The sequence below is a fragment of the Zonotrichia leucophrys genome, chromosome 9 (assembly GCF_028769735.1).
Source record: "Zonotrichia leucophrys gambelii isolate GWCS_2022_RI chromosome 9, RI_Zleu_2.0, whole genome shotgun sequence".
NCBI lineage: Eukaryota > Metazoa > Chordata > Aves > Passeriformes > Passerellidae > Zonotrichia > Zonotrichia leucophrys.
The window spans coordinates 19603623-19629198 of NC_088179.1; the positions used below are offsets into that span (position 1 = coordinate 19603623).

A 25576-nucleotide genomic window follows, 5' to 3' on the forward strand; every position below is an offset into this window, starting at 1 on the left:
GTCACGACACACTCTACAAACTTAAGATCTCATTGTAAAGAAAATTACTTCTAGCTCTTCTGGCAACAAAGATAAACTTCTGAATGTAAATATCTGAAGCAGTTTGGTTTACTTAATATAGAATTATAGGGAATACCCAGTTCATGATGCTTTCTACAAGGATAGGGGTTTTCTTTTTATTCTGGTGATATAAATAGTAATAATTAAAAAATGCAAGTGCTAAATATAGTTACTAACTAACCAATCAGAAAGTATTCAGCTGTGTTTCTGTTGTTGACACAGCACCGAAGTTCCTGACAAAACTCAGAGCACAGACAGGCTGTTAAAGATGAAATGATGGAAATGGCTTGAATTTAGGGTGGTCTAATTAAAATTGAATTTAAGTTTCAAATGCAGTGTTTGATTAAGGGAGAAAAGGTTTTGATGTGAAGACAAGATCCTGACACTGGTTTGAAGCTGTGATGCAAAGGAGCACTAAGGGAGTCACAGAAGTGTTTTCTAGGACTTTGAGGCTCACTGAGGATGGAAGGTTAAAAACCACAAACAACTTAATCCCTCACCAAGAGCAAGCTGGGTTCATCTGTGAATATCCTGCTCCCCAGTATAAAGTTTCACTACACATGGGAAAATATCCTTTTAGGTGACTGGTTACAAACTTCCAGGACTCAACTGCATAAGCACTGATCAGTCTATAACAAAAGAACAAGAATTCCAACTCAAAAGCACTGGCCCTGTACAAAAGGTATCAGATGATCCAGTTGTTTCCATCAAAAGGACAATCTGATGCTTCGTGAAGTTGAAAGATATTACTCCTCCACTGTTTTCACGTTAGAGAATTATTTTTTTGAAGAAAAAAACCAGAGGACCTGAATTCTCAGTGCTGCAATGGAAATTCATACACAGAACCCACTGTTTTCAGAGATTCAGGCTTTCTTCTGCTGTAGTTCAAAACAATTGCTCCTTAGAAGGTCATTGTTCCCTGGCTTGCAGGGGGCTCATTTACATAGAAATGGAACTGGCATTAAAAGGAAATAAGAGGTAAATTTTTGAGGAAATGCCACTCTACAGGGAAAATAAAAGAAAAATTTATGGGGAAACAAGCAGACTAAATCAGTGTCCAAAGCACTGAGTAACACACTCAGGTTTCAGTACTTCACATCAGTCAAGCATTTGGTCTAATATCACTGAGCTAAGCTGTTGTCATAAAACATAGAAAGGAATTTAAGAGAAATTATGAGAGCTGCAAAGAAACAAGGGGAGTAAAGAGACAAACACTTCTGAGAAAAGGGAATGAACCTGACAAGCAAGTGGCCCTACCATCTTCTATAGGTTTTCCAAGACTAAACCTATTTAAGGAATAAAATTATTGCAAATCTGTCCCTACAGTTACTATAGTGATAATGAAAACCATTAAAATGAATATTTGATAAATGAATAAATGAATAAAAATGAAGGGAATAAATGAATGGTAAATGAATATAAATACTAAATGGCAAAAATTAAATGAATAATTCTCTTAAATGAATAAATCCGCTGTGCCTCAGTTTGTTAGTGCTCTACACAGATTAAGTTCCTCTTAAATGTCATCTTGAAAGGAATTTACATTGCACCACAAGGATCTATATACCGGGGGTTGCCAGGATAATAGAAAGTAAACATCTGCATGTGTGACATTGCTTGGTTTCCTTAGCACACACCAAAACTGACAATTTAGTTCTTAGTTACATTTTACAGTCACTGCAGCCAGTGGCTGTTGCAGAGGCAGCAGTATCTTGATTTTTTTTCCTGAGCTATTTATTTCTCTTATAGCAACTGCGCCTTTCCCATACTGATATTTATTGAACATTGATATTCTTAGCATTGTACAAGACCCAAATATCAGCATGCTCAGCAGCAGACTATAGAAGTCTAAGAAGAGGATGAGAGCTGCAGACAGGGATGTAGGAGGATGGTTCAACACAGCAATAGGTCTCCAAAGAAGGAGAAAAAATGAAGAATTGACAGAGCAAATACTTCATCTACAAGGGAAAAAATATTCCAGAGCTATATGGATTACAGACAGAAGGAAAGGAGTAAATACACAGGGTTAGGGGAATAAGTGACAGATGGAATGACATGGTCAGAAAAAAAGGAAATATTTGTCAGTGGTCAACATAATTAAACCAGAAAAGAGTTCCCTAATTCACAGGGCTATTACTGAGAAGTTTCCTGAGGGCCAACCTCATTCAGATACTCTGGCTGGAATTAACAACAAGCTGCTACCTGATCTTTGCTCTTGCACTGGCATCAATATTTGTGTGCAACTGCTTCCTTCCATCTTTATTTAAATATTTCTAATGTGACCTGCTGCTCAAACAGAAAGCAGAAGTTAGACTAGGGACCTTACAGAATCTACCAAGAGTAGCTTAATTTTTTGTTGTTCTTTAAAAGAAAAATGCAGCTCAATCCTACTGGGAGTTTTCATCATTTTTAGCTGTGGAAAATTAAACTGTCCTTATGCTGTACAAGATGTTCTCCTTCTTCCACTCCCCCGCTGGTGAATTCTGAGTGTTCTGCAGAAGCACAGGCCCCAGCAATTGTGGAACATGAGAGTCAATACAAATAAAACCCCACAATATACATCAGTATGTACCTCTGAACAAATGAAATAAAGAATTGCCTCAATTCCTTAGGTTTGAGCGCCAAAATTCCACCTCTCTGTAAACCAAGCAATGTAAATTCTGCTCCAGAGTCACATAAATCTCAAAATAAAACTGCATACCTGGAACTCTGCAAAAAGGGTGAAACATCAGCCCTGTTTTGAACTGCTGCTGGAAGTTTTAGTTCATTTCTCCTCTCAGCCACTGGAGGAAAGGCAGTAAGGGAAGATACTCAGAAAACAGTCAAAATCATCATGTGTTTCTGATTTAAGCACACCCTGCTTTGGGATTAGGTCTGCACAGCTGCTGTCAGTTGGCCAGTAAAGTAATTTTTTCTGAATTAGGTCTCACTGGGGAGTTAAGCTTGTCTTTTTGGTAGCTAAAACCTGTAAAGTTGAGTCAGTAACTTGTCTCAGGAGGAGATCCTTGTATTTTGGACTTGTGTTTCTCATTCCAGAACGTGTTTCTTTGCCTTGGTGCTTCTTTAACAGAATTTTATAACCTAACAAAAGTAATTTGTCATTTGATAATTCCTTCCTATTGATATCTTGGTAATTTCTGTTCCTCAGTTCTGAAATCAATACATATTCTATACATTACAACACACAATGCCAGCATAAAAGCAACAGAACATTTTTATGATGGGTTCATATCTCCTTTTTATGCTGTGAAAGAGTCAAGGCCTGCATCCCAGCATTTCTTAGACTTGATACTTAAAATAAAATTGCCAGTTAAAAACAAGATGTTAATTAAACCAGAACAACTAATGGGATGCCCAAAATCCATTGAACATAACATGCTTTCCCCTGTTACCCTTGTTTCCTTCTTCTGCCTCCTAAAGTTGGAGATAGGCAGGAAAAACTTGGTTTCTGTTTCTGCCTCTCACAATTTATCTATACCTTGATCCTGTTAAATTTACAGAACCAAACCTAGACTGCATTTCGTACCTTTCAGAATGTCTATTAATCTTACAGCAGCAGTTTTGTTAGATTGGTTACCTTGGCATTGAAGCAATAACTGGGAAAGGCATTTTAATAGTCTTAATTCTCTGCACTGCATTAGAACACACTTTTTCCACTATCTTAGCTATCATTCTATTGTTTACCAATCCCCAAACCTGTTGATATACCTCAGACAGTTCACTCCTTCAGTTAAAACAAGACTGATTAGCAAAAAATTCTGGAATACAAAGCTCAGTGGGATTGTATTTACTCATTAAATGACAAAGAGCCATTTCGTGCTCCTTATTCCTTTTTATAGCTATTGACTGAAACATTGCATCAGTATCAATTATAGGGATTTGAAATGGTGAGAATGGTGGAGAAGCAGAGAATGAGATTTCATGATCACATCAACGCTATAAATACTGTCATTCTTACTGTCTAATGTCCCTTAAGCTTTATTTAATGGTTAATTGATTGCTAAAAATTCTTTCAGGTTCATTTAATTTTCAAGAATGTGGCCTTGTTAGTATGTTGTATGTTGGCAGAGCCTTTTTTTTTTTTTAACAGCAAAATTATATATTATGTGGCATGAATTATAAAGCAGTTGTCATGGAGATGTTGCTAAAGCAGGAGCCTGTGTGCTTTGGAAACTGCAAATCCTGCGTTTGTGCAAGCACCTTTCCTGCAGCTGCTGCTTGGGGTAGCACCTGGATGGTTCCTTGCACCATTCCTGGCTGTGATGCTCTCACAGTGCTACAGGCAGGTACCTCTTGCTCTACAACTTCCCAGGCATGAAACTGGAAATATCAGTGGAATTCAAAGCCTGCAACCAGGCACAGAACTGAAATATATTGAATTGTTCTGAAGCTGATGTCTTATCAAAGAAATGTAACTTGAGACAGAAATGAAACAGGTCATCTTACCAGCTTGAGATCTAGGTCTACTTTGGCTGCTTTGATATATCAATATTAATTAATTTAGCTACAAAGAAGCAGGCACAAAAAAAGCAATGTTAACGAACCAGTGCTTGCAATCTGGTGGCTCAAGATTTGCTTACCTCTGTAAGATTTTGGTAAGTAGGTTACAGAACTGTTTCCCTCTGTTTGCACAGCTGTGAAATGGGGACATTTATGCCTAATTATCTTTATAAACTGCTTTAGAGCTTTCAAGATTGAAAACACCATTTGGATGTTAGGAAAAAACCCAACACTTCTATCTCATAACTTTTTCAAAACTTTATATTTATCTGTCTTTCTTAAGAGTTGTACTTTATTTTATATGTGTGCAATGATATCAATCTTAAGCAACTTTTATTCTTCATCACATTCCATACTTGAGAATCAGTTTGACAATGTTTTTGCTTGCATGTTACCAAAGAGCACAAACTGGCACATGGTTCTGCAAGAAAGTGGCTCTGGAGGAAGGTTTGCAGTATCACAGAAACTCATAACAGATCTTGCTATCATTTGTGGTGGTGCCTGCAGAAGATTCTGGGTTTTCTGACAGGGAAAGCAAGATACAGCCTTACTTAAAATTGCTAAGTAGATTACACATTAAGCATCGAGTTCACTCTCTCATATTTTCATAAATATGTAGAAAATCATGATGCCTTGCAAAATGAAACTTAAGAGACCAGTTCATGAAAAAATTACATGCTCCATTTACTCCGGCCTCCTATGTACTTTATTTTTTATTAACTCACTTATCCTTTTTATACAGGAGACCATGTCTCTAATCTGCACCCCAGAGGGGTGGGCAGCAGGTTGGGGAGGAGTTAGCCATAACAGGTTTTTGCATTTCCAGCACAGAAAGCACATTCAGAAATTCACCCCACATTAGGAAAGAAATGAACCACCCAGAGTTTTGTTCTTTTTGTGTTGTTCTGAGTATTTCCTTTTCATCTAGGTCAATGAAGAGAACACTCAAAAAAATCCCCTAAGAGTAAAAAGGAGACAATCATTCTAAATGTCTTTTGTGGACAGCAACAAGGAATTTACACACCCCGAAACATTCTACTGGTAAGTTTGCTACCTTTAGAGAGAAGATAAAAATACAATTAAACATTAAACAAGATGAGGTTAATCAACTTTTTTCTCCAGCTCAAAGAAGATTGAGTTAGAAATGGAGCTGTTGAGGAAGGAAACACAATAAAAACTAATGAAATGCTGTCAATTTACCACTAAGGATGGAGAAGGAAAAGTCAACAAATACTCTTGGAACACAGCTTTTTGGGTTTTGTTTTTGTTTAGTCTAATTTCTCACACTACAAAATGATACTTGGAAATAATTGATCTTACTGTGCTTTATCATTCACAGTTCCTAAAAATAATCCTCATGGCAAACTATGTTGTCATGTTATCCACATTTAGTTGCAATTTGGAGGACATGGTTTCACTTGTATATTGAAATGACCTGTAGTTAAAGATTAGAGAGGAGCACTCTGTGTTAAAATGCCTGACCTTTAATCCTAATCATAGGACAAATTTACTTCAATGTTCTTAGATGAAGTTTCATGTCCCCAGTTTGGCCTTACTGTTTGCTGATTTCAGAAGATATTGACAACTCCATTTGCCAAAATAAACAAGCACAGTTCCTCTCCCTGCTCTCCTCTGCCCCTAATGAAAACCAACAGACTGGCTCAGAACTGTCAGGAAGCTCAGGAGCAGCTTCATGTGCTCTGCAATATTTAGTCTCAAACTGAAGGGTAGTCACAGAACAGCAAAGTATATCTTTATTAGAAGAGATCAAACTTTAGTTTAATGCTCCAGTGCAATTTTTGTGTTCAGCCTGTAAAAACATTGGTTGCAATTTCATTGCACATCTATAATGGAAATTTTGTTTCTTGGTGTGAGAGCAAGAGCTGAATGAAATCAGAGAGACAGGAAACTGTGTTGCCTGATGAGCCCGGATAATTACCAGAGTTTTAACTGTTGGACTGCCATAGACCCTCTTAATAGCAGAGCAAGAGTGACACCAACTTCCATAAATTTAATTTCATTTGTAGTGCCTCATGCAGATTAGAATGCAATGCTCTGGAATTACCATTAAATTAAGTAAATTTTTAAGCACAGCTAACCACTGAGGGTGGGCCCTACTCTTCATCCTCTAAGGCCTTGTTTGCTCCCCCTGTGCCACTTCAAAAGGATGTGTACAGAACTGGGAAAACAGCAAAGTTATTCCTACCATGTGCCCGTGAGAGTGAATCATGGTCCTTGTTCCTATTGTGCAGCAGAAAATGGGAGTGTGGGAATGTGTAGAGACATTCAAGCAATCATTAATCCTTTTCTACTTGTCAATCAAAAATGTTGTACTCTTAGGGTGAGAATATGTTTGGCTGAGAACAAGCTTTTAGTAAAATAGAGTTGGCAGATGCATATTTGCAGATGCTCATGAAAGATGAATCACGACATTTCCTGACAACAAACACACCAAAATGTCTGTTTTGCTACTCTCTTTCCTTTGGGTATTGCATCAGCAATATATACTGTATATGTATGTGTTTGTATATAAATCAATTATGCACTAACAAAGAAAAGTCTTTGCTTTCTACATCAGAACACAACAGTGCTGTAACAATGTCCTGTCATAAGAAAAATGGTGAAGACATCTGAAATAATTGAATAGGTTCTTTTGGTTTGGTTTGATTTGGGTTAGATTTTTTGGGTTTGGTTTGGTTTGTTTTTTTCCTAACTATTTTCCTTTAAACTAATGAGACCTGTAAGGAGGAAGACTGGCTATCCCACAAAAACCTGCTATTGTAACATCTACCCATTAAAATTCTAGTAACCCTTTGAAGTCGAATGCTGCACTCTGGAAGCTGTGGCCTCCTAGGTGATATCTACAAGAGATCCATCTAGTCTGACCTGCTGCAGACCCAGAGCATCAAATCAATATCAGTAAGACTCACAGAAGCCCTCAAAACACAGAGGCTACTAATGGAACAAAGGCAGAAATAAATTTCTTATCAAAGGCTTCAGCCTTTTACTTTAAATTTTATAATACCTTTGTTCCCGACTAAGGATTTTTCCCTAAAAACAAATTTAGTGGTACCAATTAGTTCTTTAAAATGGGTTTAAAAGCAAATAACAGCAGTGCGTCATGGTAGGTCTTTACTCACAATCATTCTGCTTGAGCACAATAGTTACATTTGTCCAAAAATTATCTTCCAGGCAACATCCAGCCTTGGCATGGAGAAATCCACAGCGGCTGTTCCTCTTGACTGCATTGTTCCAGCAATCATTTATGAGGCCATTTTTGCCCCGCTTTAACTTTGAGAAGTTTGGCTGCATGCTCCAGAGGAAACTGCCCCTGTATTCACTATCTCCCCACACAGATTAGGGACAACTGCTGCAATCACTGGGGGCAGCACACGCCACCCTGGAAAAATGACAAACCCTTGGTTTGAGCACTGAAAGCATTTCATCAGCAGGGCTTTGAACAGATTGTGTTTGCTTGCCATCACTCACTGTTTTTGTATTCAAATAGTCAGGGCAATCACTGCTCTTTGCAGATGTAATCAAGCTGCAGTGCAGGATTCTGTTTCTGGCTAAGGATGTTTATCAGTTATTAAGTATAATATATTGAAAGTCACAGCAGCGCTGAGGGGTCAGCGCAGATGCCTTCCATCATGAGTTACCAAGATGCATTTCTTCAAAAAAAACCTCATAGATGAAATGTTTTCAGCTAGCTGAGGTTAATAAAGATAGGTCCTTCATCATCTCAAGGAATGGAGCCAATAACGAGTAACAGAAATAATATCATAAATCATTCTTTATAAAGTAGGATTGACTATTATTTGCCACGATGCCTTTCATGGTGGATTTGCATGCTCTTACTTGTTGAATGACAATAAGAAAGCAAGGAAGAAAGGTCACAGGGGATGGAAGGAGGCAAGGTACTGCTATGAACTACTGTATTTAATAGCAGGTATTGATGTACAGGATAAACTACCAGAGGGATAAACTACCAGCTGACCCTGGCTACAAGCTCAGGGGATGTGGCCAGCACGGGAGTCTGTACATGTGAGGAGACAATCCCTGATCCTGCCGTTTTGAACAGCTGCTCAGAAAGGCTGGACCCTCCCAAAAGGCAGCAGCACAGAAATTGTGTTTTATCGCTGCTGAGCTCCCTCCTGGCCGTGCAGGCTGGGCTGTGCTCACAAGATGGCACTGTTGGTTGTTGCACACTCCTCGGGAGCCTTCCCCAGCCTCCCAGGAGAGCCCACACAGCCTGGACCTCCCTCGGGAGCTGCATCCCACCCTGCGGGTCCTCTGCTGCATCACAGGGCTTGTTCCATGCCAGAACCCCCCAGGATGAAACACACAGCTCTCCTCTGAATCTACAAACTTCCTCACATCCAAAAATGTCAGTCAGTATTTTCCAGCTCTTATTAATCTAATGTCAATAGAAAGTGTTTTGTTTTGGTTTTTTTTCCACCTTTACAGATGGCTTTTGTCCCACAGAAAACAGGGATAGTCTCTAAACTGGTAGGGTTGGAAGTTTCCAGCCTCTGCTGCATTTTCTTTAGCAGCCCAATATTCCACGTTATTAGCACGAGTGGTTATCAATGGCTGTTTGCAATGCAGATAAGCTTGGGTAGATTTGGTGACTCTGCATTGAGCAATATTCAAACCTTAAAGCACCTTTTTTTCCTGGGTCCCAGAGGTTGCATCCTGCCAAACAGACTCACAACAGGAAAGAGCTGAGGCATTTTCTGTTCGAATGCAGAAATGATTCCTTAAATACCAGCAGCACCCATAAAAATCAGACAAGTTCACAGGGCTTTCATCCAGCTCCTCCTCAGAGAGTGAGAAGCAAAAGGTTTATCATTGCCACTGAACATTATGGCATGTTTTGAGAATTGCGTGAGCTGCAGGAAAGCAAAAAAAGCCAGAACTCACAAATGTTTATCCAAGTCCAGAATAAGAGACAAGGATTTTTAATGAACATTGACAACTAAGGAAGGTTTTTGTCAGTCAATGAGAAAATAAAGCATTTGGAAAAGGGAAAATCACACTTTTTTTTAACAGCAAGCCTAAATAAACTTCAAAGACACAGCAAAATGAACAATCATGCCAGAAACAGAGAAACATGCAAATCACAGTTGCCAAGACAAGTTAAAAGAGCTTTTGGCTGCAGGTGTTCTGACCAACTACAGTGATCAGGGCATGGAGAAACACCCAGTATGAACTGAGGCTAAATTCCCATCCTGTAAAAAAAGAAGAACACCAATGCTCCTTTCAAAACAAGAGCATTAAAGACTCTTAGTTACCTACTGTAAAACTGAAAATGCTTGCCTGTGCATTGCCACTGGTCTGTCTCCAATAACAAAAAAAATCTTTAAGTAAATAAAGTTTGCAGTGTTTACTCTTGAGCATCATATAAAAGATGAAGATTTTCTTAAAGAGTTGCTGGACATCCAAGGAGACAATATCTGCTTTGGACATTTAACAAAAACATTTAACATTATAATAATAGTTCAGTTGGATGAACTGATCTGACTGGATCCAGTTCCAATAGTCCTCAATATCCCAACAGTCCTTCAAACCCAAGAGTCCCAAAAATCCTCAATAGTCCTCTTCTATTCCAAGTCCTGGCTGAGATTGCACCTGGAATGCAACCAGCTGTGCTTACACACTGCAGATCACTCAGGTTTGGTGTCACTTGTGATCTAAAACAACATACAGAGTCCTAAGATACAGTCCAGAGATAGAGTCTTAAACTTGCAATTTCCTGCCTTATGTGGGTAGTTAAATATTTGCTGCTAACTTTACTAAAGACTTTGTATTAAATTAATTTTCTCCCCTACACAATATTTTGGAGACACAGAAGATTTTTGAAGGCCAGGTGAATTATTTCAATGTTAAATCTTCTCAGCTTGGTGGTGAAGCTATCACAGAGCTCTTGAGGTTGACCAAGTGCAAGGACACTTTTGCTCCCCTCCATTGTCCACCATGTAGCTCTTTCTCCAACAGTTTCTCATTATTTGTAACAGAGCAGAGTGCTCTGAATCCATCTGAGCCAGTGGCCCTGGCTTGCTTTTTGCTATTCTCTCTTTTCTTCCCCCGTTCAGTCACCAAGGCTGCCAAAACATCAGCCATGCCCTTGCCCTGTGAGAATGACATTTTGACCTCTATTTCCTTTTCTTTCTCATTCCTAGAGCTATCTCTAGCCAAAACCACAAATATGACTGGTGCCTTGGAAACACAATTCTCTACTGCAGACCATTCTCATCTGGCCAAATGAAAATATGAGGTGATAAACATTGTGGGACAAGGAGGATGGGGTGTGTGTCTCCTTGCACAATTAATAACATTTTGTGCTGCTAATAAATCCCACCATAACAGCACATGAGTTTGATGTTCTGGCATGCTGGACCAGGCTAGCCTCTCTTTAATGGTTTGCTACCACCTCAATTTTAGTAGTTTCTCTCCCACTCCTTAGATGATTTTCCATTTCCCTCCTTGCACAGTCTGTAGCCCAGCACAGGCTGAGCTCTTGGTGCCATCAGTAAGGAACCGGAATCCAGACCCTGCAAGGGAGATTTGAAGAGTGCACTGGTGGGGAGAAACCTGCCCTTGGCAGCTGCATGCAAGACTCACCACCACTGATATTTCAGATGCCCCAGATTATGACCTCCTTCACTGTGCATTACTCTGAGAGAATGAGTAAGACATTGCTGAGGCTGATAGAAACCAAATATTTTCTGTGGTAGCAGGGAAGAAAGTCTTTCTTAAACATTAGATCAATTTTGGAATTCTTGTATCAATGATTAAAATTCCCTGGGGTCACCAGGCAAAGTCTGCTCAAGAACAGAATTGATTTTCATAGGCTACAAATCAGATCTGGGAGCTTTAACTGAGATGCAAGGTGCGTGTTCCCATACATATGGGATTGTCTAACTGCTGAAAGGCTGAATAGCCGCCATAAATAGATTTACTGTTTGGCAAAATTACAGCAATTGTGGGTAATCCATCCAGCACTGGCACCAAGTACAGTTTCCAGCCTATTCTGCAAACCTGGTGTGGAACAGGCCTCAGAGTGAGACAATCATTTAAGAGTGTTCCTAAGTGCTTGGCTGATATAACATCATAGATCCACTGGAGTCACTGGGAGCCTTTTCCTGACTTTTATGGGCTTTTCATAACATCTTCTATGAATCAGTTTTCCAGGTGTAAGAAGAGAATATGAATAACAGCTCTTTCCTCCTATTATTTGTCAGGTCTACTTAGACTGGAAGCTCTTTAGGGCAGATCTGTGTTTCCCCTGCAGGCTCCCTGCTCTGGAGGGGAACTGAGCCCTACCATAATGTTGTGCTCCAGGTCAAACCAGTCCGAATTCATGGAAGCTCAAATGTGAGGATTTATTACACCCACGTAGATTAAACTTGCCACTTGATAAGCAAGTCCTGAAAGAGCTGTGGCTCAGATTTTGAAAAAAAGTTTTGAAAAACGAAATAAATACTTCAGTGTTTAGTTACACTGGAATCAGCTCTTGCAGTAACTGCATGGAGACTTTGTGGACTCAACACTCTTCATTTACATTAATCCATTATTATTTTTTAATTATTTATATGACTGCATTAATCTTAGAAGATATCTGAACTCAAAGAAATTTTTTATTATTCCCTTTAACAATGGATTCTTTTTAGCCATACACTGTAATATAGTACCAACATCAGTATGGTGACTTCATAAAATATCAGCATCTTGATCTGTAAGGCTCCTGGATCAAAAAAATACTATAACTAAAAGAAAATAAAGGCTTATACAAAAAAAAAAAAAAGTTCAGTCACCTGTTTAATCTGCAAATGAAAGGTTGAGATGACACCAAAGCAGGAAAACTCTGAACATGTACTTAAAATGAAAAAAAAAAAAAATCTGATTTATATGTTCAGGTTTTGAGGATCCCATATAATATTTTTACTCTGAAAATAATTAGAAAGTGAGGACTCTTGATAAACTCAGTCTGAAGAGCTGATTCTCACTAATATAAGTATAAAAACAAGGAGGGTACAAAATCACTTAAACCCCAATAATGCGACAGCAGCTGCCCAGCTCTGCCACAGTGTCACTCTAAAAAGTATCCTTTTATAATGTACTCTTCAAAAATCAAAGAAACCATTAAATAGACACACATCCAGCAATGATACATGTGTTATTTTTTTTGCATTTGAACATGTTCTATGCTCAATCTAACTTGTCAAAAATCCAAAGTACTCAAACTTCTACAGGGTGGGTTTTTTGCAGTCTGCTTGCATTTAGCATATGAATAGATCTCTTACAGTAATTGTTACTAATTTCTTTGTACTGTACATAAATACTTTAATACTTACAAATGAGGCAACAAAGAAAACCAATTTGACATTTAATGTTCCACACAGAAATCACAGACACACTGTCAAGGAATTAATTAAAATTACAGTTACATGATAATGACACCAACAATAAATACTCATATACAGGTAATAAATTAACTCATTAATTCAGCCACAACAGAGCTGTAAATAACTACATAAAAATAGCAAACATTTTATATCAGAGCTGTAAACATTCCCTGCTCTTAATTCTGAGTTTTCTTCTTTGGTTGTTCCAAATAATTAGGCTTTAATGGGATGTTAAAATGTAAATGTATTAAAGAATCTGTAATAAATTTGTTGGAAACTTCCTAAAAACACTTCAAAAGGTTTCACAGGCTTTTTCAAGGTCTGTATTATCATGAAAACAAAAATCCCAAAATAAAGCACTAGATGTTCATGTTTATATATATATATAAAAAAATAAATATATAGAGGCAGACACACACAAATTACAGACATGCATATCTGCAGGTTCAAATGTCTTTCTGCCAAATACATTTCACTGAGGGACACAGAACAACAAATCCTTCAAACATTTTTAGAAAAAAATAGGCTATGTCTGTGAACTGCTTTAATTCTAATTAGCAATAATTCTCCAGTTTTTATCAGAAACTGTGGGACTGCACTGTAGCCCTTCACAGGCAAAACCCCCAGCACAGGGAAGCAGCAGATCCCTGATACCAGATTGTCACAGGAGGAAAATCCTAAGAGTATTTGGTGCCATTTTGGGCTGCTGTGTCTTTCTGTCAGAAAGAAACCCCATCAATCAATCCATCCTTACAAGGCAGAAGTCCAAGGACACCCACCCTTTACCCAGTGGCATATAAACACCTTATTTTACTTTGTTTTTTCATAAAAACACCTTATTTTGTCTCATTTTTCATATAAACAAAAGATTTTGTTTTGTTTCTCTTGGAGCTGTTTCCACAGCACAGTTTGGAAAGCAAACCTGAGTGATGCATGCCCTAAGTGCTGCAGGTATCCTGCTGTTAAAGCTGGGGACATCACCTGCTGCTGATAAAGGAGTGTCACCCACAAGCCCACACAGCACCTGGATGTTTTATAATCTGATCATTTGAATCCTGCAGCGTTTTCAGTAAAATAGATTTTGTAAGCACGATGTGATTTTGATTTACTGATGCACTCTTTGATAGGGAGCTCAATCAGAGATTTCACTACAGAACACTGCAGCATCATATCTCCAGTGGCAAAACCCATGGCATGCTTCCAAGCTACCAGCCAGGAATGGTTTTACTCCCCACACACTTATTTATTACAAATGACTCACTGGGTATTTAAAATGGTATCTAAAGTGAAACAGGATATCGCTAAGCTGTATAAGGGAGATTTAGTTTGTCCAGTATCTTTCAATGTAGACAATAAATTTCTTGAAACAACCTGCCCTAGTTTATGCTTAATGTTAAAATAGGCCTGTTAAAATGTTAAAATAAAGCAATTTTTCAAAATTTAATATTTGGTGCACATACACAGTTTCTTCACAAATATCTTATTTCCCACCTCATAGTAAAAGTGTGCTACTTCTTAGCAGGACTGACACATTCTTCATTTAAACCACAACCAACTTTTTTCAGTTGCTATTAATCTATAAATTGTTCAGGCTATGCTTTCCTCATAATAAAATGTATTCCGAGCAAGTTAACTATCTCAAACTGCAAAATATGAGCTAGTTTATTGCCGTTTCTATGATAAGTATAGAAATCAGTTTGGTACTCATGAGTTGGGTAGAACAGGTTCATTACAAGAACAGTAAAGTGCATAGAAAGTAACGATGTGCCAATCTTCCCCAGGCCTTATTCTGAAAAACCCTCTGCTCAATGGACAAAGTATTCCAAGAGCTTTGAAAGACAAAAAAAAAATTAGATTCTGGTTGAAATTACAGTTACTTTGGCCACCTTGAATGCATGTTTATGTAACAAAAATATACCTCAAAACCAATAACATCTTGTTTAAAGACTAAGCTTACCATTTCTTTGGCAAGAATGGCAAGACCATATCAGGAGTAAATTTACATGTATATTCTGTGCCCAACAATGGCTGAATTTTTTACAAAAATAGCAGAGTTCTCCAAGTTAGCAATTACAGATGAATTTGTATCTAGCTTTTTATAGCTTTTTCCCCTCTGAGTATCTCAAAAAGTAACTGTATCAGCTAAAACATAAAGTACATTTTAATTGTTTTTCCATCTAAATATGCCATTACAGCATGCCAGCATACAATACTATAAGTGTGTGCAATAGAATCAGAAACTGTGGGTACAGGCATGATTTTTTGCCATTTGTTAAAAAAAGTATTGTAAAACTAACATATTCCTAGGGGAAAACCCCCAAAATTATATCACAGAGGATAAAGAACCATTTTCAAGCTCCGCAGCTAAATTCCTGTTGATCAATAAGGCTAAAATGATTTTTCTAATTGGAGGGATTTGCCAGTGAACTCTCTTTAAGTGCTCTCCTGTTGGAGGCCATGCAAGGGGAAATCCAAAAATCAGCACAGACATTTTTCCATAGCAGGGGAAGGGAACCAGTGAGCCAAGGCAAGCTGATAGGCTCCCTCATAATTTGCTATTTCAGGTGAAGGGAACCAATGAGCTGCACAGGCCTTAACATAATATTGTCTCAGAGCAGCAGAGAGGGGATCATTAAAGACAAGATGGGCCTTGGTGTAATTTTTGCCAACCCTTTGAAAATACATTTGGCATTACTTGTGGTGAGACAGGAACTAACCAAATTGCTGATTTTGCATAATTTTAAGGCCCGGGAATATCTACAAACCACAGCAGAACTGCTGAACTAACAAATGGCTGATTTAACACAATAAATAGCACATAGGAAAAATAATGCAGGAACAGCATCGTTAGGACAGCTGCAGAATGAGAGGGAAAGGAACTGTTTGAAAGGAACATTGCCTTTGGAATATGAAATTCAAATGTCAATATGGAACACTGAAATGGGAAAATATGGAAGGTGGTTTCAGGAAAGTAGTTTCCCAAAGAAACAAAAAAAATCTCTGTACTAGGAAAGTACCTCAGCACAGTGAGCTGTCAGCCTAGAAAACTGAGGAACAGAGAAGACAAAGCCAGAGGTTATGGACTCATGAGGGGATGAAAGAAACCTCAGAAAAATACCAAGGTGGGACCAGCAGAAGCAGATCAGCATTAAATCCCCTCACTGTTAGGAAAAAGCTGTTGTCATTGCATTGTAAAGGCTTCATATAATTTTCTCCTTAGTGCAAGAGTTTCATACCTTCTTGATGTTTCTCGTAGGCAGCTCCTCCAACCACTGACTCTTCCTTGGCCTTGCAGTAACGAACTGACTCCAGTTCCCCTCAACCAACCAATCCACTCTTTCATAACACTCTTCTTCTTATTGGCTACAGCTGCGGCCTGTTAAAGTCAGGCCTGCTCCTCATCTTTAATAATTAACCCAGCTGCAACTCTTTAGTGGGTAAGATTACTTTCTATACTACCTTTATTTACTTATATTCTATCCCCCTACAAAGAGCTGCTATGGAAGCAATGACCATCTTCAGAACAAAGATGTGTTTGGAGCCGTGAGCTGTGGGACACTGAGGACCAACAGCAGGGCCTGGTGTGGCCACAGTGGGCTGGGACAGCTCCAGGATTTGGGAATGCTTGTCACAACTATGGGAGTGATGGCCACAACTGGGCCTTTTTTTGTGACTGAATACTGAGCTCTTTGCTACAGCTGCCCATTACCATTATCATCATTAGAGCTCTCTCGTGAGGCTATTAGAGCCATTTGCCATCCACTGCCATTCTCTTAATTACCTCAGAATCCTAGTTGTCTGTTGTTATTGATTACGTATGGCGTATCTGTCTCACAGTTAAATATTGATAAATCATAGCTGCATTTGGTACTGCCTTGCTAAAATTTATAAAAGTTATTAATCAAAGTAAGTTTTTAAAAGCTCTCCTATATATTTCATGTAGTCACAGTCTCTTTATTCACTGATACGTTGGTCAATCCTTTCTTTCTCCATTTACAGGTCAAATTAGGCAAAACTATTTACCCCTCTTATGGAAATCAACCCACATAGATGCTCTTTAGAAGAAAGATCCATTCCCAGCTAAAGAGATTGTGATCAAAATTAGAGCTCATTTAGAAAACACAGAAATACAACTGCAAGAGTCACTGTGTATTTCTCAAAGCTCTGCTGCCACTGACCATTCAATGATTCAGAGTTCAGGCCCCAATCCCCATCACTGTGTCCACAGGCAAGACAGGAGGTGGGAGTTGTCTGCAAAATAAGGGCTGAGAGGAAAGTGTTGTTTCCATTTTTGCCATTGCCTCTCACTATCCAATTCTGTTTTAATTAGTAATATATTAATTTTCCTCAAGTTGAGTCTGTTTTGTGTGTGACAATCACACTTAGGTAATCTCCCTCTGCAGCTCCCTCACGAGGGGAAGAGGAGGGACAGGCACTGATCTCTGCTCTCTGGTGGCCAGTGACAGGACCTGAGGGAGTGACCTGAAGTGGTGTCAGGGAAGGCTTAGGCTGGATATTGGGAAAAGGTTTTTCACCCAGAGGGTGGTTGGGCACTGGAACAGCTCCCCAGGGAAGTGGTCACAGCCCCAAGCCTGACAGAACCCAAGGAATGTTTGGATAATCCTCTCAGGCCCAGGGTGTCTCTGATTCCTGGGGTTCTCTGCAGAGCCAGAGGCAGATTTGATCCTTGTGGCCCCTTCCAGCTCAGGATATTCCATAGTTCTCTGATCCCACACCGTCCCGGGTGAGCAGGGATGGAGGTTTGACCAGAGCTCAAGGCTAACCCACCCCCAAAAATCCCCAAGTGCAGAGATGTAGTGAGAGTGTCCTGATGCTGTGACTGTGAAGGAAAGGCTCAGATGAGATTTAGCTATGCTTTGGGCCAGATAACCAAGCTCACTGTAACAACTAACCTTTACCCACTGGCTGACAATGAATCCATCCAATATTTTAACTAAAAGAAGGAAGAATTTTATTTCCACTCACAGGAAATTCTACTTCAAAAGTGTGACTACTTTTCTGGAAAAAATCCTTTGAACTGTTAGACTACTTTTTCCACATTTCTATCCAAACCAATTTCCTTCAGGACAGGAAATCTTGGAACTACAACAAAGAGAAATCAGAGGGGTTTTTAATAGTCTACCACTTAGAACAGCTGTATAATATTAAGTACAATTGACACAAAGCATGTCTTGAGAGCAGCTGAAAACACTTAGTGCAGGAAAATACCACTTTTCTGCCATGCCTTGGTCTCTTTTTTTTAAATTTGCTTTCAGTCTTCCAGGATGAACAAACAAAGAGAAGGATTAAGAAAAAAACCCACACAACCTGACCTGGTTTGTAGTTTGGTTAGGCTTTTTTCATTTTAAAAAATTGTCCTACACTTGTGTTATTTCACCAGCCAGCCCTGACTTGCCTAGAAGCTGCTCACCAAGGACCAAATTCCCTCAATAAGTAACTCAGTACTCACATAATGGGCAAGGCATTCTTGCAGCCATGGTGACAGAAGGCAGCAGCTGAAGATTCCAGGGAATTAACACTCTTTTTAGCCCCTGTTTAACTCAATTAATCTCTTCTCTGAATGCTACTGGTGAGAACTACAAGTGAGGCATGAGGTGGGGTTCTGTGATCAAAGGAGGAAGTGCTGTCATTAAAGGCCACTGGGATCACTGACTCCCTCCCTGCAGAGTTCCAAGTGGGAAGTGGAACTTCATTAAAACTGTAGCTTCGACTGCCTTGGCTGGAAATTACAATGCAGGGTTTATTACCTAGTGTAGTCCTCTGATGTATATTTCACTTATCATAGATTATGAATTAATAGAGGCATGATTTTAGATAAGGGGATGGAAGGTAAATGTCAGCAGATGATAATATTCTCTGTATCAACATAAGTTCTCATGTTGACTCTGTAGAACATTCCCTTGAGGCTCAATCTGGCAGTTTGTGATTTATGAAACAGTTAAAGGTGTGTATTTGATAATCAACTAACCCAATTACTTCAGTCATTATCAATCTTCTTGATAATTTTGGTTTCATTCCAACACCTACTGGTGCCTATGAGAAGGCTCTGTTGCTGTCAAGGGAAAGTGGGTCACGTTTCCGTCTGGATGGGCTGCAAGAACTGTCATTGGATCATCCTCAAGAAGCAGGAAGTTCTCAGTGCTAGAAAACCAAGAACACTGTCTTTAGTCTGTGTTTGGGGCTTTTTTGTTTGTTTGTTTTCTTTTCCTCCCTCCAGACAGCCCCAAGTGATGAGGCTATTGAAACCTGGCACATCTAATCACCTTTCTGGTCATCTGACTATTTATCATGGCACTCAGTCTCAAGGAGGGGAGTAGCATGGGCTTGAATTCAAGTTTCCTAAACCTGACAATTTTATTCTAGCTTCTGCAAATTATAATAACAGCAAAAAATTTTATATATATTTTTTTTCATGTAATTTATTATTACTGTTAGGCTTTGTGTCCACGCTGCTTCCAAAAAGAAAAAAACCTATCTTTTCATGTCTTTCTTATTTTTATATTAACAATTTCTCCTTTCACCAGATGCAAACCATTTGATGTTGCTAAGCTTACACACAGCCATTGTTATTGTTATCAGTATTAGTAATGGAATCATTATCATTCTCATCACTAAAAGCGAGCTCATTATCTGATAAGTCAAAATTTCCTCCTAAAGATCTTGAGGTATTTTATTTTCCTCATTTGTATTCGCAGAAGTCATTTCTTCCTCACTTGCTGGAGATGAAAATGCACCCTCCATAAATAAGCTGCCATTCTGCTCATTATGCAGCTTTGATTATTAATTTTTCTCATCTCCTTTGCAGCCCAAGAATGATTGCATCTTTAACTGGTTTGTGGCTCCCAAAGGATTTCCTTTAAAAAGCAGCTATTTGGGTTAAGTTGTGATTCTGTGGGTTTGTGACAATGCTGACCCAGCTCCTGAAATCCAAGGGCACTGGCAAGACTGACAGCCGAGCCAAGATCTTGGGGAAGAATTGATAATAATGACACCAGTGATGAGCTGGCCTTTCCCTAGGGCAGAAGAAAGGTTTCCCATCTTCCCTCCCACAAGGGCAGTTGTGGGGTTCTTGGGGCTGTCCACAGGCCAGGACTCTTTGATGATCCTTGTTCATTCCTTCCAACCCAGAGTATTTTAGGGCTTTGTGTTTCTCCCACGGGCCAGGTGAGGTGCAGCAGCTCAGAATTCAGTGTTCACTTTCACTGTGCCATGGGTGGCTCTTCTGTGAACCCCAGCTCTGCACAAACATCTGCTCAGCTCTTCCCCTGTGTGGAACAGCAACTCCAAGGCTGCTCCTGAACCTCACCAGCCAATGTTCCAGTGTAGAATACTGACTGCCTTCACATCTCTCTGCAGGATGAGGTTATGGTTTGACTTTCATCAGGTTCTGTTTCATCCCTCTCTAATTTCTTATTGACACTACAGAGACAGTGAGATTTTTTTTTTCCCAGATCTGCTTATTTGACATGAGAATCCTTTTCTCCTACACTCCTATGAAATGCCACTTCTTTGTGTAACTGGGGTCAGGAACAGACTTGTCCAACAAGAAGTGCCAGCAGATCAAGAGCAGGACATTTGGGAGTAGAGTTTAATCAGTCTAGGGAAGAGGGGGAGTTGTTTGGGTTTTGTTGCTCTGTTTTTGTTCTGCTTTTCGCTCACAAAGAAATATTTCTGATGATGTGGTACAGAAAACTACCTGATGTGTGAGCTGTAAGTGGCCTTTTAAAATTCAATTAACTTTATTTAATGGGTTTCATGCATTTGTAATATCAAGGAGTCACATTACTGAAAATTAGTTTCAGTAATGTTCTTCTGATATTACTGCACAGCTATTTGTTGCCAAATGGAAAGAAAGCTAATTACTGGACTTAGTTGCTCACACAGATATTGCTTTACCCATCTTCCCTCACACAACATAAGATTATGTATTCATGCATGCAATTTAATAATATTTTTAATCTGAGATTATCTTGACCCCTTTAGAAAACTGAGTTCTGTTTGTTTAGCCAGGAACTTTCACAACCAGGGAAAGAATTTAGATCCTTGATTTCCATTTAATTTGCAGAGCTTAAATTATTTAAATTTATTTTTTGCACAAAATCTTAAAACTAAATTTTTACACAAATTATGCCTAGAGAGAGGCATAACAAGGTGCTTTTGCCTGCACCATCCTGGCATCAGCCACCTAACCAGGCTGTGGCACTAAACATATCTTTCTAACAGCTTTGTACAAAGAACTCACCATTCCCCACACATACATTGGAGAAATAATACTGACTGCACAGGATAAAGCACTTACCCTGCCTGAAATTCTGAACAGATCTTTGTTCCTTCCAGCTGCTCCAGAAATTATCCCTCTGTGCTCTTCCTGTTCTGCTTTGACATATGATGCTGCCCAAGTTTCAGACTTTCAAGTATCATTGATAGATTTAACCAGTTTTAGTTTTTAAATGGCTTTTCTGTCCTTCATTTAGAGGGGAAAAAAAATCTTGAAACATTCAACACGTGCTAGAATTGCCAGGAGATAAATTGTCTTTGATTTTAAATGTGTATTAATGGGTCAATATTCTCCTTTCTTGCTATATACAGATCTCTCATTAATTATATTGTCACTACAGCTGCAGAATGAATTTGACCTTATTCGTTGAGCACCATGTTTTAGTATTAATAGTTTTTGTTCTTAACAGCAATTGGGAAATACAGCCAGACATGGTGATTGATATATTCCCATCTTTATAGCATGGGTCTACTCATTCAAAAGATGCAATGTGAAAGAGGGAATCAATAATAATTTCTTTCCTTTTTTTTTTTTTTTAAACCCAGACCAATTAATACATGTGTTTGGTTCTGGCTTTATATAAATTTAATACTGACCTGTAAAACTGATTTGCTCTATGTGTCAAATACAACAGAAAAGACCTGAATTTGAACCATCATGCATCTCTGGGCTGGGGTTATCAGCAGAGGCATTTGCTCAATTTGGAATGTGTTTTTAATATAAAATAAATACACAGCTAAGTGTGTACAACTAAGAAAATGTATCAAGTTGAAGGGTAATTTTTTAGGGAGCATAATGTTTTCAATTCTAAGCAAACAGGACTTTGGTCTAAAAGTCCTACCACGGAAAAAAAGCACATATTAACTAATTTTAGTTAGTGAAATATTTTTATCAGGGAGAAAGGGAGCACAATAAGAATATTCTGCAATGGATAAAATATGAATGAACTGGAATGTAGACACACATTTGCTAAGGTAATACAGCCTTGCTTCACCAAGACATTCCCAGGCACTGACAAAAAGAATATCACAAGGAAAGGCTTTAGGCTGGAGAAAGTAATAATGAGATAATAGTAAAGTTTAACTAGACAATATTACAGAAATGTTTTATTCAGGCAAGCCCAATGGAGTTTTATCAGGAATTTCATTCAAGCTGGATAATAATATCACTGTAACACTTCATTTGAATGGGGGAAAAAGAGAAAAAGAAACAAGGGAAGGTGTCGCTAGAACAGTGTCTATCCACAATGTCCTTGGAACCTATTAGGAATCTTTTGCAGGAATTTCAATGACACCAGAAGAGAAATCTATGCATAACAAGTTTCCACACAGAGAAACAAACAGCCTAACTTTGAGCCAATTATTTGTCTCTCCTGCTTGAAACAAAGCAGAATTCAGGATAAGTCTAGGATCTATACAAAGGGACCATCATGCAGGAAGACACACAGCATTCAAATCTAAGGCTCAAGGCTTCAGAGAAACTGCTTTTTCTTCAAGAGTGAGTCCTGCTGGCTATTTCCTGCTGTGGCCAAATCAGTGTGTTGCTCTTTTATCCCACATTCTTAAGGAATTGCTAAATGATTGTGTCAGTACTGGGAGCCACTGCCCTACTCTTCCTTTAGGGTCACTATGTGTAGAGGTAATCATCACTGGCAGGGCACAAGAATTTAAATGAAACAGAAACATAATATTTTGTGTGTGTGTGTGGTGTAGTTATATTAGTCAGTAGGTCGAATTTATCTTTAAAAGTATTAAATTGATTAAAATAAGAAAATATAAGCTATAAGAAAATACAGCTCATGTTCCTTTTGAGAGCTGTGATATAAGAAAACAACACTGCATGCCCTGAGCTAATGTATTTCTGATTTATGCTATTGTCTAAAGCACAATCAGAGAGCAAAGAAATGAGACATTTTAAAGGCTGCTGAGCACTGGAGATGTGCAAACAGCTCTAGGTTATTTAGCACAGCTTTCTAGATGGGTATGTAGGGGAAACACACTGCTCAAGGAGTCTGCAGCTCCCACTCATAATCATAACATTTTGTGGGCTACTCTGTAATAAAAGAGTCTGAAATCTAAAAAGCCAAAGTGAAGCCTCACCAAACCCCTCTGAGAACAAACCTCTGCCAGCTACCTTAAAGTCTATTTCTTTTCTAAAGCATAATTTGTTTTTGCTTGCATATACATGCAGGCACATTGATATATAAAATACTGATTTCAGCTACTTTCACAGTTAAACATTCCCATCTCTGTTACTTAAAAGCAAAAGAATTCCAAAGGTTTCACTGCATTAGCAGCCTGCATGTGTTTTTCAGTTTCACATGTTGCTAAAGGCCCTCAATCACTCTGAGAACTGCAAAGAAGCCGAAAATTCTACCAAATGGAATCAGGATCAATTTTGACAAATTGCTTTAGTTTGCTTAATTTAAGAATAAAGGCATAGACACTTACTTGAATAATGCTGTGTCCTGAGGACACTTAAGCACATGGAAAAATATAAATTTGTTTGAAGGATCTGTTTTACCTTACCTGGAGTGGGGCAGTATTTCCTCTTATAATTATTATTCCACGACAAATGTTGCCAGGGCTGCAATAGATCATGAGGAAGATTTTGTTCTCTTTTCTGAGGAAAGCCTTGGCAGGTATCAGATGCTGCTGGGACCATGGGTACCCTGCTGGGAAATGAAATACTCTTGCATCTTGTGCTATTTAACCAAACAGTGACCTGTCCTAAAAGTGCTGCTCTCAAGGACACTTCAGGTACAGTGAAAGGAAATTCCAATGGTAACAGAGGCAAAAACATTAACTAACTGTAAATCAAGGAATCTGTGTGGTCCAGCCTGCTAGGGGGCTCTGATTGCTCTGAAATTTCATGCCATCTTACCAGATTTACCCATTTGAATGGGTACAGAGTCTGACTTGCCATCTTTGATCCATTAAAATATTCAGGCACATGATTTTCAACTTTAGAAATCCAAGTGCCCTCTTTCAGAGTTAAATTGATGGTACAAACTCCAGAGTGATTCTGCTGCCCTGTAGAGCCTTTTCCCATTTGCTCTATTGCAAGTGGAGTGACTGTGACTTTAAACTAGTGTAATTGGGGGTAAAACTTGGCTTTTTAAGTCTACTTCTATTTTTAAAATCTTCACTGTCAAGTTTCATGAGGTCAGATGTGAAGATGAATTTGTTGTTTAAGCTTCTTCCTCCTGCAGGCAAAAAGCTTAATCATTTTTTTCTACTGACCTTGTCTTGTCTAAAGATGAGTCAATGAATCAAGTTATGAATGATATATCATGAATAAATGATTTATGCAGGGTCAGATTAAATATGATGTATTACTTAGGTCCTTGAGTATTATTGCATATAAAGATTTATCCAAAGTGTCATACAATTGGTCAGGGAGAGAATTCTTAAGTCTTTTTACATCCTCTTGGAAAAAAAACCCACAAAACCCCTCCAGTATATAACTGTTCTCTGACTAGAGAAATCTGTCTTGGCAAAAAATCTCTGTCTTTGACAAAGGCATAAGAGAGAGTCCAGCAGTCAGAGTTCTCTGCTGGACTGCAGGAACCCCCAACCATCCCTGCATTTCCCTTTCTTAGCAATCTCCCTTTGCCTTAACAAAGGGAGAGGAAAATAGAAAACCTCTCAAGGTCATAAGGCTGCTGTGACACTGACCAGCTGAGAGCCCCCAGGGCAATCAGGCAACACAGCAATTTATTTTCATGTAAAATTTACAAGAATGAGTTTTCCCCTCATAAATTTACTTAGAGAGTCAGAACAACTTTCTGCCTTAGCCTTCATTATATTGATTACTCATTATTGATTCCTAATAGTATTGGAATGACAAACACCTTCTCTGACATGAGTTTCTCCAAAAAGGATTGCCTTGCAGCAGTAGCCAGTGCCCCCTCTTAAGAGATTTTATTAAAGTAATTACAAACTTGGAAATAGTTCCTTACATGGGCTGGACTGGAGATCCCTGGAGTGTTGGCTGAGGCCTGGCCATAACTCTCTGCAAAGAAAACTGGTGCAGAAAAGCAATTTTAAAAACTTACTAAAATATTATGATGGAAACAAACAAAAAAGTTCCATTAGCCCTCTCAACTTCCTGCTGCTCCCATTCTTGCCCTGTAAATCTGATGGTTTGTGGTTTCTCTTTCCCAATGTACTTAGCTCTCCTTCCCAGTTACCACTAGTAATTCCAACACTCCCAGTACTGGGGAGGACAATCTAACCACCACCAGGGTCACCTGTTCTATGTCTACTTAGTCAGTTACCCATCATGGTCAGTAATTTATTTTCATTTA

General features: G+C 38.8%; 1 long non-coding RNA gene across 8 annotated transcripts in view; it reads right to left on the reverse strand.

Annotated features, from left to right (window-relative positions):
* LOC135451803 (uncharacterized) overlaps nucleotides 1-16275 on the reverse strand; it is a 101495-nt gene extending 85220 nt beyond the window's left edge. For 6 of the 8 annotated variants that reach the window (XR_010441441.1, XR_010441442.1, XR_010441439.1 and 3 more), the window contains exon 1: nucleotides 16205-16275. This is a non-coding gene — a long non-coding RNA (uncharacterized LOC135451803). The remainder of the gene's footprint in view (nucleotides 1-16204) is intronic. The other 2 variants (XR_010441437.1, XR_010441440.1) reach the window with 2 other exon arrangements.
* Between the last annotated feature and the right edge of the window lie 9301 nt (nucleotides 16276-25576).